The sequence below is a fragment of the Syngnathus typhle genome, linkage group LG5, assembly GCF_033458585.1.
Source record: "Syngnathus typhle isolate RoL2023-S1 ecotype Sweden linkage group LG5, RoL_Styp_1.0, whole genome shotgun sequence".
NCBI lineage: Eukaryota > Metazoa > Chordata > Actinopteri > Syngnathiformes > Syngnathidae > Syngnathus > Syngnathus typhle.
Genome location: NC_083742.1, coordinates 5,567,500 through 5,582,818, shown reverse-complemented (window position 1 = coordinate 5,582,818; position 15,319 = coordinate 5,567,500). Strand labels below are relative to the sequence as shown.

Here is a 15,319-nt window from a genome sequence, read left to right as displayed (position 1 = left end):
CAGTAATAATCATAGCTAATCTTTTATTGATGCTTTCATCCATCCACCCTGAATTCCCTCTCCCTAGCCACTTAACCCGGCTCCCCGTGTGGAGGTTCTGCATTTCCCAGGTCAGTGAGAAGACCAAGTTTTTGAAGAGTGTCTTCCCTGGCCTTTCCTTCTGGTGGGACATGTTCAGAATACCTCACCAAAAGTTGTCTAAGAGGCATCCTACTTAGATGGCTTCTCTGATGTGGCACTGCTGTGGTGAGCCCTTCCCGCATTACCATTTCTCACAGTAGAACCTGGACAATCTGTGGAAGAACCTCAGCCACGTGTATCCATGATCTTGCTCAAGAGACAAGTATGGGTAAATCTATCCACGCTAACTTTCAGTTATCTGTCTCCCCGAATTAGTCCGGAAGGCTCACACTCACTTTCAGAGCAAGGTCAAATCTTTCCTCTTCTAGAAAGGAATGATTTATAGCCTCATTCATTTTGTGGCTTAATGCACCGAGTGTCAGACACTGATGAACTGATTGGATCTCTCTCTCTCTCTCTCTCTCTCTCTCTCTCTCTCTCTCTCTCTCTCTCTCTCTCTCTCTCTCTCTCTCTCTCTCTCTCTCTCTCTCTCTCTCTCTCTCTCTCTCTCTCTCTGTCATTTCTCTGTCATTCTCCTTTTCTACACTTTAATCCAACCGGTGGAAGCAAACGGCTGCCCCACATCGAGTTGGGTCTTCTTGAGTTTTTTTCCCAAGAAAGAGTTTTCCCTTGCCTCCACCCCCAAGTGTGGGTTCATGTAAGTTACAGTTGGGGCTCAGTTACTCTTTCAATAAGTGAAAATGGTGGTCTTTGTACTGCTCCATGTTTAAAACACCCTGAGAATAATAATAATTAATCAAGTCAAATTCAATTGAATTATAGTTTTGCCTTTCAACATAGCTCATGCTGCACCATGAAAGAGTGAGTAGTAGTAGTCTGCATCATGAACATTGTCTGTTGATCATCAGCTCTATTGTCATCCACGTGGGAAAGGATATCATCCCCAAGTCAAGGTCACAGCATGCTTTTCTGACGGAGGACCATGGTCTGATATTTGCAGGTGTTGATTTTAATTCCATTCGCTTCACACCAAGCTGTGAACTGATCCAGCGAGAGTTGAAGATCACACCTTAATCCACCCCTCCAGCTCAGTTCCTTAGCAACTACAACCAAGGATTGAACTTTTTGGCCCTTCGCCCAATCCCATGGGAAGCGGGACCCACATTGCCTCCGCGCCATGCCCAACCAGTTCCCACCAGGTGCTTGCCGTTCATCAAATTCCACCTTCTTGTTGAGCTCCAAATTGGGTCCCAATGACCTTCCTTTGGATGAAGGAAAATCTGGTCTATATTTATTCCTCGTCATAGTGGGTGATTCATTTGGTCCAGGGGTGTCAAACTCATGCAGGCCGCATTGTAGTCATAGTTTCCCTCGGAGGGCCATTATGACATCTTCTATATACGTACTTACAGTATAGGCTACAGAAAAAAACTGATGAATGACTAGTTTTGAAATCAGTGAATAGTAAAAACTGTTCAAATAGTTTAAAAAGATGAACACTAATAAAAATAATGCTAGCAATTTCTCTATTTTTAAAAAGTGAATTCAATTTGTAACCTTAGTTAAAATCGAAAATTTGTCTTTGCGGGCCACATAAAATGATGCGGCAGGCCGTATCTGGCCCTCGGCCCTTGGCATCTATGATATGGTCCCTCACAGATCCCTCACCACCATGATAAGTTGACAGCTCAAGGAGGGTCTTATATTAATCTAAAGGAAAATCTTTTGAATGCTTTAATTTGATTTAGCATTTTACAGAATATTAATCCATCTAACCAATGACCTAAACCACCATTGGCGTTTTGCATCTAATGTCATATCAATAACATTAATACTGTAATCTGACAAAGTACAGATAACCAGCATGATCCCACAAAACATGACATTTGACCCCAGCTACATTAATGTAGGCTCATGAATCTTTATGCATCAGATCAATGTTTTGACAAAAGAAATCACAAACTTGTGTTGGGCTAAGTGTTGAAATGATTGAACCCCGACCTGCATGAAAGATACTCGCCGCCGTGCAGTCAGATTTGGTGTAAATATTATTCATGGGTCACAGCTCCTGCTACTTCTTTCATTGTTTACATACATCCCCAGTCAGAGCTGGTGTTCCTCTCCCTCTCACCACCCATCAGCTCTGTCCCTTCCTCCACCGTCAACTGTATGAGCCTGTTGTTGTCAGATAGTGACAGAGCATGTGCTGTGTGGAAGGAGGATCTCAGCTGTTCACGCTGAAGAACTCATCTCCCCTCCCGTTCCGGTTCTAGGTGAGCCTCAGACCTCCCTTTCCTTTTGGCTGACATTACCCAAACTAAGCTCATTTGTCCCCCTCAATAGACCCATGATCGGGCTTTTGTTTGTGCCCCAACCTTCCATTCACGTCCCCTATGAGAGCGGACAAAAGAGGAAAAGACACAGGACTGAACCCTTTTGCCCAGACAGACTGTGGTAAAGCGACCATAAAGAGATGCTTGGCTTGAATGAAACTGTGCAATGACACATTGCTCACAAGCTTTTTCTGGAGCCTATCTATCTTCTGTTATCGATGTTAGTATTTTCTATCTGTTTATATATCTGTATGTTTCTGTATCTAACTGCCCGATCTATCTAAGTGCCCGTGATCGATCTATCTATCTATCTATCTATCTTGTTTAATTGTGAAGGCAATGACATTATTTAATTTCTCTCAAATCTATCTATCTATCTATCTATCTATCTATCTATCTATCTATCTATCTATCTATCTATCTATCTATCTATCTATCTATCTATCTATCTATCTATCTATCTATCTATCTATCTATCTATCTATCTATCTATCTATCTATCTATCTATCTATCTATCTATCTATCTATCTATCTATCTATCTATCTATCTATCTATCTATCTATCTATCTATCTATCTATCTATCTATCTATCTATCTATCTATCTATCTATCTATCTATCTATCTATCTATCTATCTATCTATCTATCTAGCTAGCTATCTATCTATCTATCTATCTAGCTATTTATAGTATAATTGTTCCGCATATTAAAAAAAGAAAAACACGTATCACTTTGGTCAAACACGTTGAAAACCTGCAAAATTAGTTGGCAGACAACTGTGATATGTTTGCCATTATGCCACCAGCAGACGCAGCAACGTTGCGCTGGTAGGCTCCAATAAAGTAGTTCTCACGCATGGAAGCTAGCAGACAAAGTCCAACATTAGCTGAAAGCTAGTGATTTGAGACTAAGCCTAATTGCCTTAAAATATTCATACCAGCAGAAAGAAACAGGGGCAGCTACACAATGAAGCTTCATTGCCAGCTCATTGTGTCCAATAATACACAGACAACTTTGTGCCAACGAGAACTTCATTCATCATAGAATAGGATATGTTATAACACTTTATGGTACTGTGTCTTTACTGCTGTGATACTTGTTGGAATATGACAACCATCTGCGACTCTTAACGCTGCTATTGGAGATGTTTCTGTTTCTATGTTGGTCTTTGAAAAACAGTATGAGCACATAAAAATGGCCAGTGGCACTGAAAGGTTTGGTGACCACTGCCTTTAATAGAAAAAAAAAATTATATGAAATTATATATATATATTATATTATACATATATATATTATATTTTTTTTAATTATTTATTCTTTGAAGCAGTAATAATAATTTGCGAAATTACAAGGTAAGACTGTATATATACTATTTATATGGCTGGTTCTCCACAAGTGTGGTCCAAAATGATGACAAGAGCGAAAAAATAAACTTGCTAGAAACAAGGTCAAAAATATATATGCTAAATGAAACTTTCCTGTTGTGTGCTGTGAAGATACCTAATTCATCCACTTATTTGCAAGAGATTGTTGAATGTTGTCGTTTACTTCATTGATACACTGTATCTGTGCACCAAATAATAATAATAGTAATAATAATAATAATAATAATAATATGGGTGGCACGTTGGTGCACTCGTTAGAACGTTCGCCTCACAGTTCAGAGGGTGTGGGCTTGATTCCACCTCCGGCCCTCCCTGTGTGGAGTTTGCATGATCTCCCCATGCCTGCGTAGGTTTTCTCCGAGTACTCCAATTTCCTCCCGCATCCCAAAAGCATGCATAGTAGGCTGATTGAGCACTCCAAATTGCCCATAGATGTGATTACGAGTGCGAATGGTTGTTTGTCTTTGTGTGCCCTCCGATTAGCTGGCAACCAGTTCAGGCAGTTCTACTGCCCAAACTCCGCTGGGAAAGGCTCAGGCAGGCCCACAACCCACGTGGGGACAAGTTGGACAGAAGATGGATGGATGGATGGATGGATGGATGGATGGATGGATGGATGGATGGATGGATGGATGGGTTGGCTTGGCTTGGCTTGGCTTGGCTTGGCTTGGCTTGGCTTGGCTTGGCTTGGCTTGGCTTGGCTTGGCTTGGCTTGGCTTGGCTTGGCTTGGCTTGGCTTGGCTTGGCTTGGCTTGGCTTGGGCGGGCGGGCGGACGGACGGACGGACGGACGGTTGGGTTGGGCAGGCGGACGGACGGATGGATGGATGGATGGCAGGTGGTGAGCCCATGGGAAGAGTGAGGAAGCAGAGCCGGAAGACTATAACGTGGGCTCTCCTATTTCTGCTGTTGAAGTCACCGAGGTGGTGAAAAAGATCCTCGGTGTCAAGACCCCGGAGGTGAATAAGATGTGAACTCATGGTGAAGAAGGAGTTGAGCGGAAAGGCGAAGCTCTGGTTTTACGGGCCAATGTACATTCCTACACTCACCTATGGTCGCAAGCTCAAGGTAATGGCCAAAGTAATGAGATCCCCGAAATAAGCGGCCGTGTCTGTGCTTTTTATTTAGAAGCAAGGTCATCTGGGAGGGACCTGGAGTTGAGCTACTGCTCCTCCACATTGAGAGGAGCCAGATGAGGGGGCTCATGCATCTTATTCGGATGCAGCGTGTACGTCTCCCAAGTGAGGTTTTCCGGTCAAAAGGAGGCCTCGGGGGTGACCCTGGACACACTGAGAGAGTATGACTCTCAGCTGGGATCCCCAGGGATGAGCTGGATGAGGTGACTGGAGAGGGAAGTCTGGACTTCCCTGCTGAAGCTGCTGCCACTGCGACCCGACTCTAGATAAGCGGTAGAAAATGGATGGTTGAATTAGTTTGGAATTACTATTAATGAATTAATATGAAGATGGCTTGTGTGTGTACTTGAGAATACATATTTCACTTGCTTGCATTTTTGTCATTTGCGCATGCATTCAGCCTTCAGGGACTCTGCAGACAGCGGGTACTTGTGTTTGAGCCCTGTGTGAGTTGAGGAAGAAATATAATACATGACTTTAATTTTCTTTTTGCGTTTGAGCAAATTGCTTCTGATGATAAAATATCAACTCTTGCTCCATGTTGTCAAACTGTTGTCAAACTGACTCCTTCAGCTTATGCTTCTCTTGTGGTTTGTAAGATTTCATCCTATTTGTACCTATCAGCTATATTAATATAGCTCAGACTTTAGAATATGCTTGTTGGAACGTTCTGTACTCACTGACATTTTAATCTACAAAGCAAGAAAGCCTGACATATAGAGCGTTGTATCTGTCTCCACCTGTTTGATGCTAAATGTGAGCTGGAGTTCAGCTCGGAGACAACGGGTGGGATCTGCCATAATGTTCTATAGGGGCTGCTCGGCAAAGCTTAAAATAGAAGCGATAAGCACCAAGCCACCGGAGGCGTTGGGGACATATTAAAAAAAATGTTATGTGCTGCTTGTATGTTATTCCACGGAGAAATGAACCATGGAGAATGACAAGATGAAATTAAAGGTTTAAAATGTGATAAGCTTTTATACTCGTTATCTGATGAAAGTGATGTCAACCCCCAGAAAATTGTGTTGATACGAGACTGAACACACTCAGCAACAAATAGATAACACCCTTCTTTGTCAGTTGCTTTCCCATTGCACACAACTAATGGAAGGATTGTGAGATAATATACCAAGCCGCTAGATCAGGGGTGTGAAACTTTAGCCTGCAGTGTAATCATTTTAAGCTCGCAGCTTTGTGTCAATTCAGAAATTGCCAATTGTCTTCACTTTTACAAAATACAGTTGTTACTAGCAATTTTTATTACCATTCATCTTTTTAAACAGGTTTTTTTTTCCGATTTCAAGTTCTGATTTCAAAACTAGTTATTTATCAGTTTGTTGTGTAGTCCATACTGTATATAATATGACATTCATACATTTATTTGGGTTGACAGTTATAATGGCCCTCTGAAGGAAACTATGACTACGATACGGAATGCCACATAAATGAGTTTGACACCCCTGCACTACATGATAAGAAATACACTCAGAAACACAGATGTGGCCAATGCCAAATTGCGATTCTAGTGCAAGACGAGCACGCTGGGCGAGGGGAGCAAATCGTAGGGAAATTAGTCACACAAAATGTTGTGATAAGCTTTAAAAGATCTGTGAATCCTAGAAAGTTTAACCTTACTTAAGATTTGCATTAGCATATTATATTTCATCCACTTGCATCTTTATCTATTCTACTTCTTAAATTTTTACATCTTTCCTAACATCGATCAAGACAGAGAATTAAATGTATAGAATAGTATGTAAACCATTTTAAATCTTTTTGTAAGTTGTAACATTGAAGTACTCACATCAAAATGAACAGTGACAGAAAAAAATATTCCACACCATCATCTGAAGTTTTTTGGGTGTCCCAGTGGGTCAGCTTGGCATTGCTTTCTTCAGTTTACTTTTGACGGAGGTCAGATAGGGTCATTTCACTCAGGATGTCGAAGCTCCCACATTCCACCGAATGTGAGGAATAGCATATGCATGCTTTTTTTCTGCACAGCAAATTCAAGACGCCATTTAATAAATGTTTGATATGTTTTATAACTCAATATTTTACCACTTGTGCTTGAGTTTCAGCTGCAATAGTGAACATTAAGAAGTATTGTCATATTTATCCATCCATTATTGAGCTGAAGTCTATATCTTAGCCAACTTTGAGAGATGTGGAGATGTGGTACACAATGGATTGGTCACCGGTCATTTACATGGCAGAGAAACAACCAGTTACGCACGTTTACATAGTGACATGATTTAGTCTTCGATTAACATAACATGCAAGTAGTGGGATTGTGGGAGAAAGTTGGAGTATCTGAAGAAAACACACAAAAGTATGAAGAGAATATGCAAACCACACACAGGAAAGGAGGAGTTGTAATTCAAACCCAAACGTCAGACCTGTCAAACAGACGTGATAAACACAATACAACTGAGCTCAGCTCAGCCGTGGTCAAATGTTTATTGTGTAAAAGTTTATTTTACAAGTACAATCTGAAGAAAGAGCCGAAAAGTTGTTATTGTCATTTTATGTGCTGCGTAAACTTTATTATCATTTACACATTTCAGGTTTTTAGTCTTTTCAACAATTCATAGGCATTGAAGGTGTTGCTTGTGTGCCAAGAACAAATAATAAGGGCATTATAAACTTGTATGGTTCCCTGCTCTCCAGCAAAAATGTGCCCTCAAGTCTTTTGTGAATTAACATCTGGCTGGCAAGTTACAATAAATGAAAATAAAAAGGTGATCGCATAGAGAAACCCATTTAAACCAGCAGCGTGGGACCTGAATCCTTGCTGCATTCACTGAAGTCAGACAAATGTACCACTACACCATTTGTGAGACATGAAAAATAAAAGGTAATATAAATTGTACAAAATAAAACAACAAACAGCTCCCAGTACAATGCAGTGTAGTTGTTCACCGCTGTAAGTTACAATGACAATGCAACATAAAAAGATCATACATTCATCGGTCATTTAATACAGTGGTTGATTGTTTATCTATTTGTATATTATTATTATTTATTATTATATATTATTAATATTGAGCTATCTTCTGTTATCGATGTTAGTATTTTCTATCTGTTTATATATCTGTATGTTTCTGTATCTAACTGCCCGATCTATCTAAGTTCCCGTGATCGATCGATCTATCTATCTATCTATCTATCTATCTATCTATCTATCTATCTATCTATCTATCTATCTATCTATCTATCTATCTATCTATCTATCTATCTATCTATCTATCTATCTATCTATCTATCTATCTATCTATCTATCTATCTATCTATCTATCTATCTATCTATCTATCTATCTATCTATCTATCTATCTATCTATCTATCTATCTATCTATCTATCTATCTATCTATCTATCTATCTATCTATCTATCTATCTATCTATCTATCTATCTATCTATCTATCTATCTATCTATCTATCTATCTATCTATCTATCTATCTATCTATCTATCTATCTATCTATCTATCTATCTATCTATCTATCTATCTATCTATCTATCTATCTATCTATCTATCTATCTATCTATCTATCTATCTTGTTTAATTGTGAAGGCAATGACATTATCTAATTTCTCTCAAATCTATCTATCTATCTATCTATCTATCTATCTATCTATCTATCTATCTATCTATCTATCTATCTATCTATCTATCTATCTATCTATCTATCTATCTATCTATCTATCTATCTATCTATCTATCTATCTATCTATCTATCTATCTATCTATCTATCTATCTATCTATCTATCTATCTATCTATCTATCTATCTATCTATCTATCTATCTATCTATCTATCTATCTATCTATCTATCTATCTATCTATCTATCTATCTATCTATCTATCTATCTATCTATCTGTCAGGGGGAAGAATGACGCACAGAGTTTTTCCAACAGATATTTGAAACCATATCTCAATCTCCTAACTGTTGGCATATGCTGGCACATTCATAAAGGTCTTAGAATATATATATAATGTATATAATATATAGAATGTACAACTCATGTCCTGGAACTCGCTGTGTCATGTGATTCAGCTCTATATGTAGGTGCCTATTGTATTGCTGTGTTGATTGCATATATATTGCCGTATTATGGCCTACTGAGTGGCAATTCAGAGTAGTTAATTTGTTGACGTTGCATATTTATGCATGTTTTTAGCTGTGCGCTTTGGTTATTTGCCTGTTGGTGGACTTGTGTTCTGAAGCATCTTAGAGACAAGTAGGTGGTGGTAATCTAATAAACTCTCTCTCTCCCTCTCTCTCTCTCTCTCTCTCTCTCAGTGTGCTTGTGTGTGGCTGGTAGCTTCTCTCTATATGTGCCTGTGTCTGGCTGAAGACCAGTTCAAGGTGTCGTGTGCTTTCACCCGATATAAGCTGGGATAGGCTCAAGCATGTTTTTTTTTTTTTTTTTGCCTCTATTAAGCCTTTACATTATACACTTCGAAATGTAACTTAAAATACAAAACTGATTAATAAATATAGGTACTTACGGTGGAAGTTCTTCCATTTCAAAGATGATGAACAACTGTAGTCATGGCAACAAGAATTTACTGTGCAAAAAGGTGCATTGACTCACCGGGATTGTAATTTTGGCTGCAATGTGAAGCGGTGATTCAGTTTTAGGCAAGTCATTTTAAACTGAAATAGAAAACTTAAAGTAGTTACAAAGTGCTTGTTTAATTGTCCTCGTGTGGTGCTGGACTCAGGACTACTCTTTGTGAGCCTGTCAAAGCCAAATGTATTCTTTCCATCTGTATTTAGTAGCTTAACATATTGACTGACATTTCTGACGTCCGCTTTCACTTGCACTCCCATCCTCGGTGCTCATCACCGTCATCATACATCCCTTTACTAATGTCTCATTAAAGCATCAGAAAGGCAGGGGGTTCAGAAGGAGAATTTCGTCTGGGTCGTTGTCCAAGTGACCTTCCCTGAGGACTTAACCCATACCGTCTCTCCTCACTGCTCCATAATGGATGAAGGACAGACATTGGAAGGGTGGCGCAGGGCCCTTATTACGTTGTGATTCATTTTTAATGAGGTAAACAGGTCTTTGCAGGTCACCTGCAAATCCACACACACACACGCACGCCTGTCGCTGGTGGTGTGTGTTCACCACCGCCTTATTACTGCCCACTTTGACATCCTCTGTGGCTACAGGGGCTCCGTAGCATAATTGGGTCGCACTGTCATTGAGATCGTGTCTCACTTCTCACAATATCTACGCTCCAGGTTAGATACCACCAATTATAAAGAGCCATGAAAGCCTTCTTTTAGCCGCTGCAGGCAAACTTGGCCAATTTTCATCAAGTTACAAATAAAGTTTGAGTGAAAAACGGAGTTCACCATCACTATTTAGTTCTACGTACTTCTGCGATTCATTTTATGTCAACAACATGTTTTGTTTTCTAAAAAAAGTGGGGAACCGAATACATATGTTTTGGCATGTTAGTATTAGACAAAAATTGCACACACAAAAAAAGAAACATTGTGGAAGGCTCGCGTGGACCAAGGAGGAGATCAATAGAATCAAATTTTTGATCTTGATAAAATGCAGCTGATCCTTATTTTCGATTTTATTAATGTTTGAACAAAACAGGCTTCAAACACTCTCCAAATGAGATACAGGGTCAGCCGATTGGGGAAAAAAAAAAAGGTTGATTTGTTTCGTTTGATTTGTGGATTGTGCAAACCTGAACATGCCCTTCGGTTGGCTGGCGACCAGTTCAGCGTTTTCCCTGCCTACTGCCTTTCGACCGGCATTAAATTTGATGATCGGCATAGTGTGCATTTGGTACAGTCATAGTAAATCAAATCTACTCAATTTAATTGAAAATCAGTGTACAGGTACACTTCCATAAACAGGGAGGGGAGAAATTCCATAGCAATTCCCTCTCAGGCTTTGCGAGGCTGTGAAGGAAGGAAAGAGAGAGAGAAGGTGAGAAGAGGAACAGATGGTGTGATGCAGGGGACTCTACACTGACACTCTTTTAAAACAGGTGCTCTCCATAGACAAGCTTTCAAGCCATCATCACATCTAAATGATATCATTATAGCCAGAAGTCATTAAAAACGATACTTCCCCCTGAGGATAAAGATCCTTCTTCTCCCTTGGGGTTCGCGAAAATGAATTCAGTGCCCCTTCAGTCATTAAATTTTATTTTTTATCACCCAAAAACTGCGCTTCATATGTGTCATTGTACTGTATATAGGATTAGAGAGGATCTTTTCTGCCTGACTGGCTACAGCAGCTCTCAGCAACAAGATGAGGATCATTTCCCCTGCTGAGAAAAGCTCTGCACATCCAGCATGGAACCTTCATCACACGCACGCACACAGGCACGAACACACACACACGTGGACAGTGTGTGGATCAGTACGGCTCATCACTCACATAGCATCAGCTTTTATCAACATGTGCTGCATTTGCTACTGGAAATTATAAAAGCCAGTTGGAAGAACATTTGTTTTGATATCTTCAAATTGACATGTAGAACTAGCAAGTTCCACACGCAAGGAAGCAGGATGACAAAAAAAACATTTGAACTTTATGATCATCCCTATTAAAGCGCTTTCCGAGACCACATAGTTCCTTTACGTCAGGATGAGATGTTATGGCATGTTAATCCTGTTTAGACCGGTATAGTTTTACCGTCGTTAAGTTCTACCAATTACACCCTGGTTCAAAAATATATCTCATAATTGGCATGGCAAGTTTGCTGGATACTTTTTTGCAGTCAGAAAATGTTGGTAATGTATTGTTAACCTACATTTGATGTATATTTTTATCAGTCACAAGATAGATAGATAGATAGATAGATAGATAGATAGATAGATAGATAGATAGATAGATAGATAGATAGATAGATAGATAGATAGATAGATAGATAGATAGATAGATAGATAGATAGACAGACAGACAGACAGACAGACAGACAGACAGACAGACAGACAGACAGACAGACAGACAGACAGACAGACAGACAGACAGACAGACAGACAGACAGACAGACAGACAGACAGACAGAATTATTATGAGCACAAACAAGTAAGTGTATGTCATAGAGTAAGAAGTGTCATCTTGAGCTTCCTCCGCTAAATTCTTTCCTTTTTTTTCACCTTTGGTCATACAATATTGTTGATCTCCTGCACAGCCGCCTCTCCGGTGCTGAATTGAAAGGGAATGGGTGGGGGGGCTCTTTGGTTGCCATGGAGTCTAGATGACTGTGTTCAGTCCCACAACGGCGCAGACTCCCATTTCTAAATGTGCTCGTCTAAAAACGAAATTGCCAAAAGAAACAAAACTCAACTCATGTGTTAGAGTGGACTTTGCACTAGACTTGTAGTGACAAAAAATGGAGCCCATTGTCGAGATGAAAACCATATATTCGGGTATTATTGACCCGTGTCTCACAGCTTGAGGTTTTGGTGGTCCACAGAGAACTTTCAGATTTTAAATTAGAACATGGTGTTGATTAAGTTATGGGAATGAATAGGGTAGTGTTTGATTCAAAACGAGTCTGTCAAAAATGGGAGGGGGTGCTGATAGGTTTTGCTAATGTACATAAATGTCAATGTTTAACTTAAAACATAAAGGCATTTTTTCTTTTTTATGGAACACCAGGATCAACATGTACTAGTATTCACATTTGAGAATTTGAAATCAGTTTTAAGCATTTCAAATTAATTGTTTAAAAATGGGTCAAAACCTGTTCAAAACTGATATGTCGGTGCATTTAAGTTATTATTATTATTATTATTATTATTATTATTATTATGTACTTAACATTTCAGAGAAATTGCAAGTGTTTGATCGTGAGAGTGACGGTGTGAATGTAAGAGTGGATGGTTTGGTTGCCTGTCTCTGTATGTGCTCTGTGACTAACTACCGACCAGTCCAGGGTGAAAGTCAGCTGGGATAGGCTTCAGCCTCTTGTTACACTGAACAGTATAAGAAGTATAACCAGTGTAGACAATGGATGTGTTCAAAACCTCTTTACTTAATTTCTACTTTGTGTCAAATAGACTTGCTATCAGAATTGATATTTTACTGAATTATGTTCCGTTTTGACATTAGTCATTCATGTATCAAGCTACTTAAAATCTGTGTTTCTTACCTCAACCAGAGTTGGACAATTTGGTGACTCAGTTCATTATATGATTTTTGTATTGATATATTATATATTTATATTGATAATGTTTTTTAAGGAATTTTTCTAAGTGAAGTAAAATATCTGCTCATGCATCTTTTATTTTGAGGATATCTTTTATCTTTTGTTGGGCTTAGGTAAAGCTCTACCCCCTCTTAAATTGAGAAGATGCTGTCCCATTGCAGTCAGTGCTCTCACGCCCTTAAACGCTATGTTAATGTTGGGTGTGCATTCACTCTTATCTCACTTTCTATTGGCTAGCTGCTACAATTTGCAGCTAATGGACCACAGACCCCCCCACCCCCGTCTCTCTCTCTCTCTCTCTCTCTCTCTCTCTCTCTCTCTCTCTCTCTCTCTCTCTCTCTCTCTCTCTCTCTCTCCTCAGCCTTGAGGCATCCCGTTTCAGCTCTTTCGCTTTCAGTCACAATGCTGTGAAGAGGGTGAATAGGTGGGGGGTGTTTAAGAGAGCAGTAAGTGGGAGTGGAGTCTGACCGCAGAAGGTCCTCTGTTTAAGCGAAAGGGAATTCTCTCTTTCATTTGCTCTCTCGCTTTCTCATTCAGGCACACACTCTCTAGCTCTCTCACCCACTCTCTCTCTCTCGCTCTCTCTCTCTTTTCACTGGCTGCACAACATCAGCAGGCTCTCTTGGTGGACTCCAGTAAACACTCAAAGAGAGGAGAGAGAAGCAAGATGATGGCAAAACTGTCAGTGCTCTGAGAGGTGCAGACTGCTGATAACAGGCTTGGCTGAGGAGCTGTTCACGACTGCTTGGGTAAACCTTGAGAAATCAGTGAAGTGGGCGTTGTGCATAAGGTAAGTTCCCTTCTTTACCTGTATGGACAAGAAGGAAAATTGATTGACTTATCGGATTGTTTGATTAATATAATATATGTATATAAGCAAAATTGACACAATGGCTCTCCTGAATGTTTCCGCACTTCTGCGTATGTTAAAACATTTTTATCCATCATTACTAGAATTTATGAAGTCATTTTTAAACTTGCTTCCTTTAGCGATTATTTTTTTACCAAGTGTAATGATGTCGTTAACAATGACGTATGGTTCCAATATTAAAATAGTATTAGCTTGTATATTTTGCCAATTATCAGAAAATTGGCCACTTGTTTGGACTATCAGGTAAACATGACTGTTGCATGGACCGAGAAATGTTGCAAATCACACTTAAGTCGTCGATTTTGATTATAGCCAATTGAGATACTAGCTTACATATACCTTGGCGCCAACTTTTTTACTGACAAACTTTATCATCTTGTCTCATTGTTAAAAAAAATGTAAAGGGTGCTGTTTTCAAAAATGTACAAATGAGCTATTGTGTTAAAGTAGTACATGTAGTACATGTAGTACAGGTGTGTGTGTGTGCGTGTGTGTGCGTGCGTGCGAGTGCGCGTGCGTGCGTGTGTGTGTGTGTGCGTGTGTGTGTTGACTGCCAGCCAGAGTAGGTCCAGATGTATACTTTATGGTATATGGCAGTAGACAGTGGGCTTGTGTAACCCAGGAAACAGACAGCTGCTTTACATTAGATGCTGCCGGTTGGTTCCTCTCTTAGATCTCCAGCATAGGCACTGCAGGCTGAACACTGTCAGCTTCACAGACACACACATACAGGCACGCACACACACGCTCACACACACAATCACTGACAGTGTGATTCCGTATCTCCAATTTCCGCATCAGCATCATTTGTTAGTTACTTCGGTCTCATGGGAGAGATTGTGAAATGGGAAGCAGGCATCACTGGAAAGAAAGGATATTTGAATTTGGGAACCAACTATGTGTGAGAAGATATCATCAGATTTTATTTAGTATATTATTTATTGTTTGTGCCTTCTTGTTTTTTATATTGCGTCGTTTACTTGGATGTCTATCGTGTAATATGTCTTGTCACCGTGGGATAGGGAAAACGTAATTTCGATCTCTTTGTGTGTCTCGGCATGTGAAGATGTTGACAATAAAGCAGACTTTGACTTTGAAAAAAAATAAAATAAAATAAATAAAAATAATAAAATTTGTTTTTCTACGATATAAAGCCCTTGTATCTTAGCTTCTACTGTTTGCAGAGAATCTGAGAGCAAAGTAAGAGCTGTTGGGTGAAGAATTGTAATAAAAGAAGGTGGGAAGTGAAGGAAGAGACCCACAGGATACCAGAGCATTGTGTGCTGCATGCTAATTATGTATGATGAGGAGCT

The 15,319-nt window shown here is 39.6% G+C and overlaps 1 protein-coding gene across 2 annotated transcripts in view; it reads left to right on the top strand.

Annotated features, from left to right (window-relative positions):
* The first annotated feature begins 13,635 nt into the window (after positions 1 to 13,635).
* The window catches only part of tncb (tenascin Cb), a 40,597-nt gene continuing 38,913 nt past the window's right edge, over positions 13,636 to 15,319 (top strand). The window contains exon 1 of one of the 2 annotated variants that reach the window (XM_061278548.1): positions 13,636 to 13,925. The gene's annotated coding sequence lies outside the window, so the exon portion shown is untranslated. The remainder of the gene's footprint in view (positions 13,926 to 15,319) is intronic. The other variant, XM_061278547.1, reaches the window with a different exon arrangement.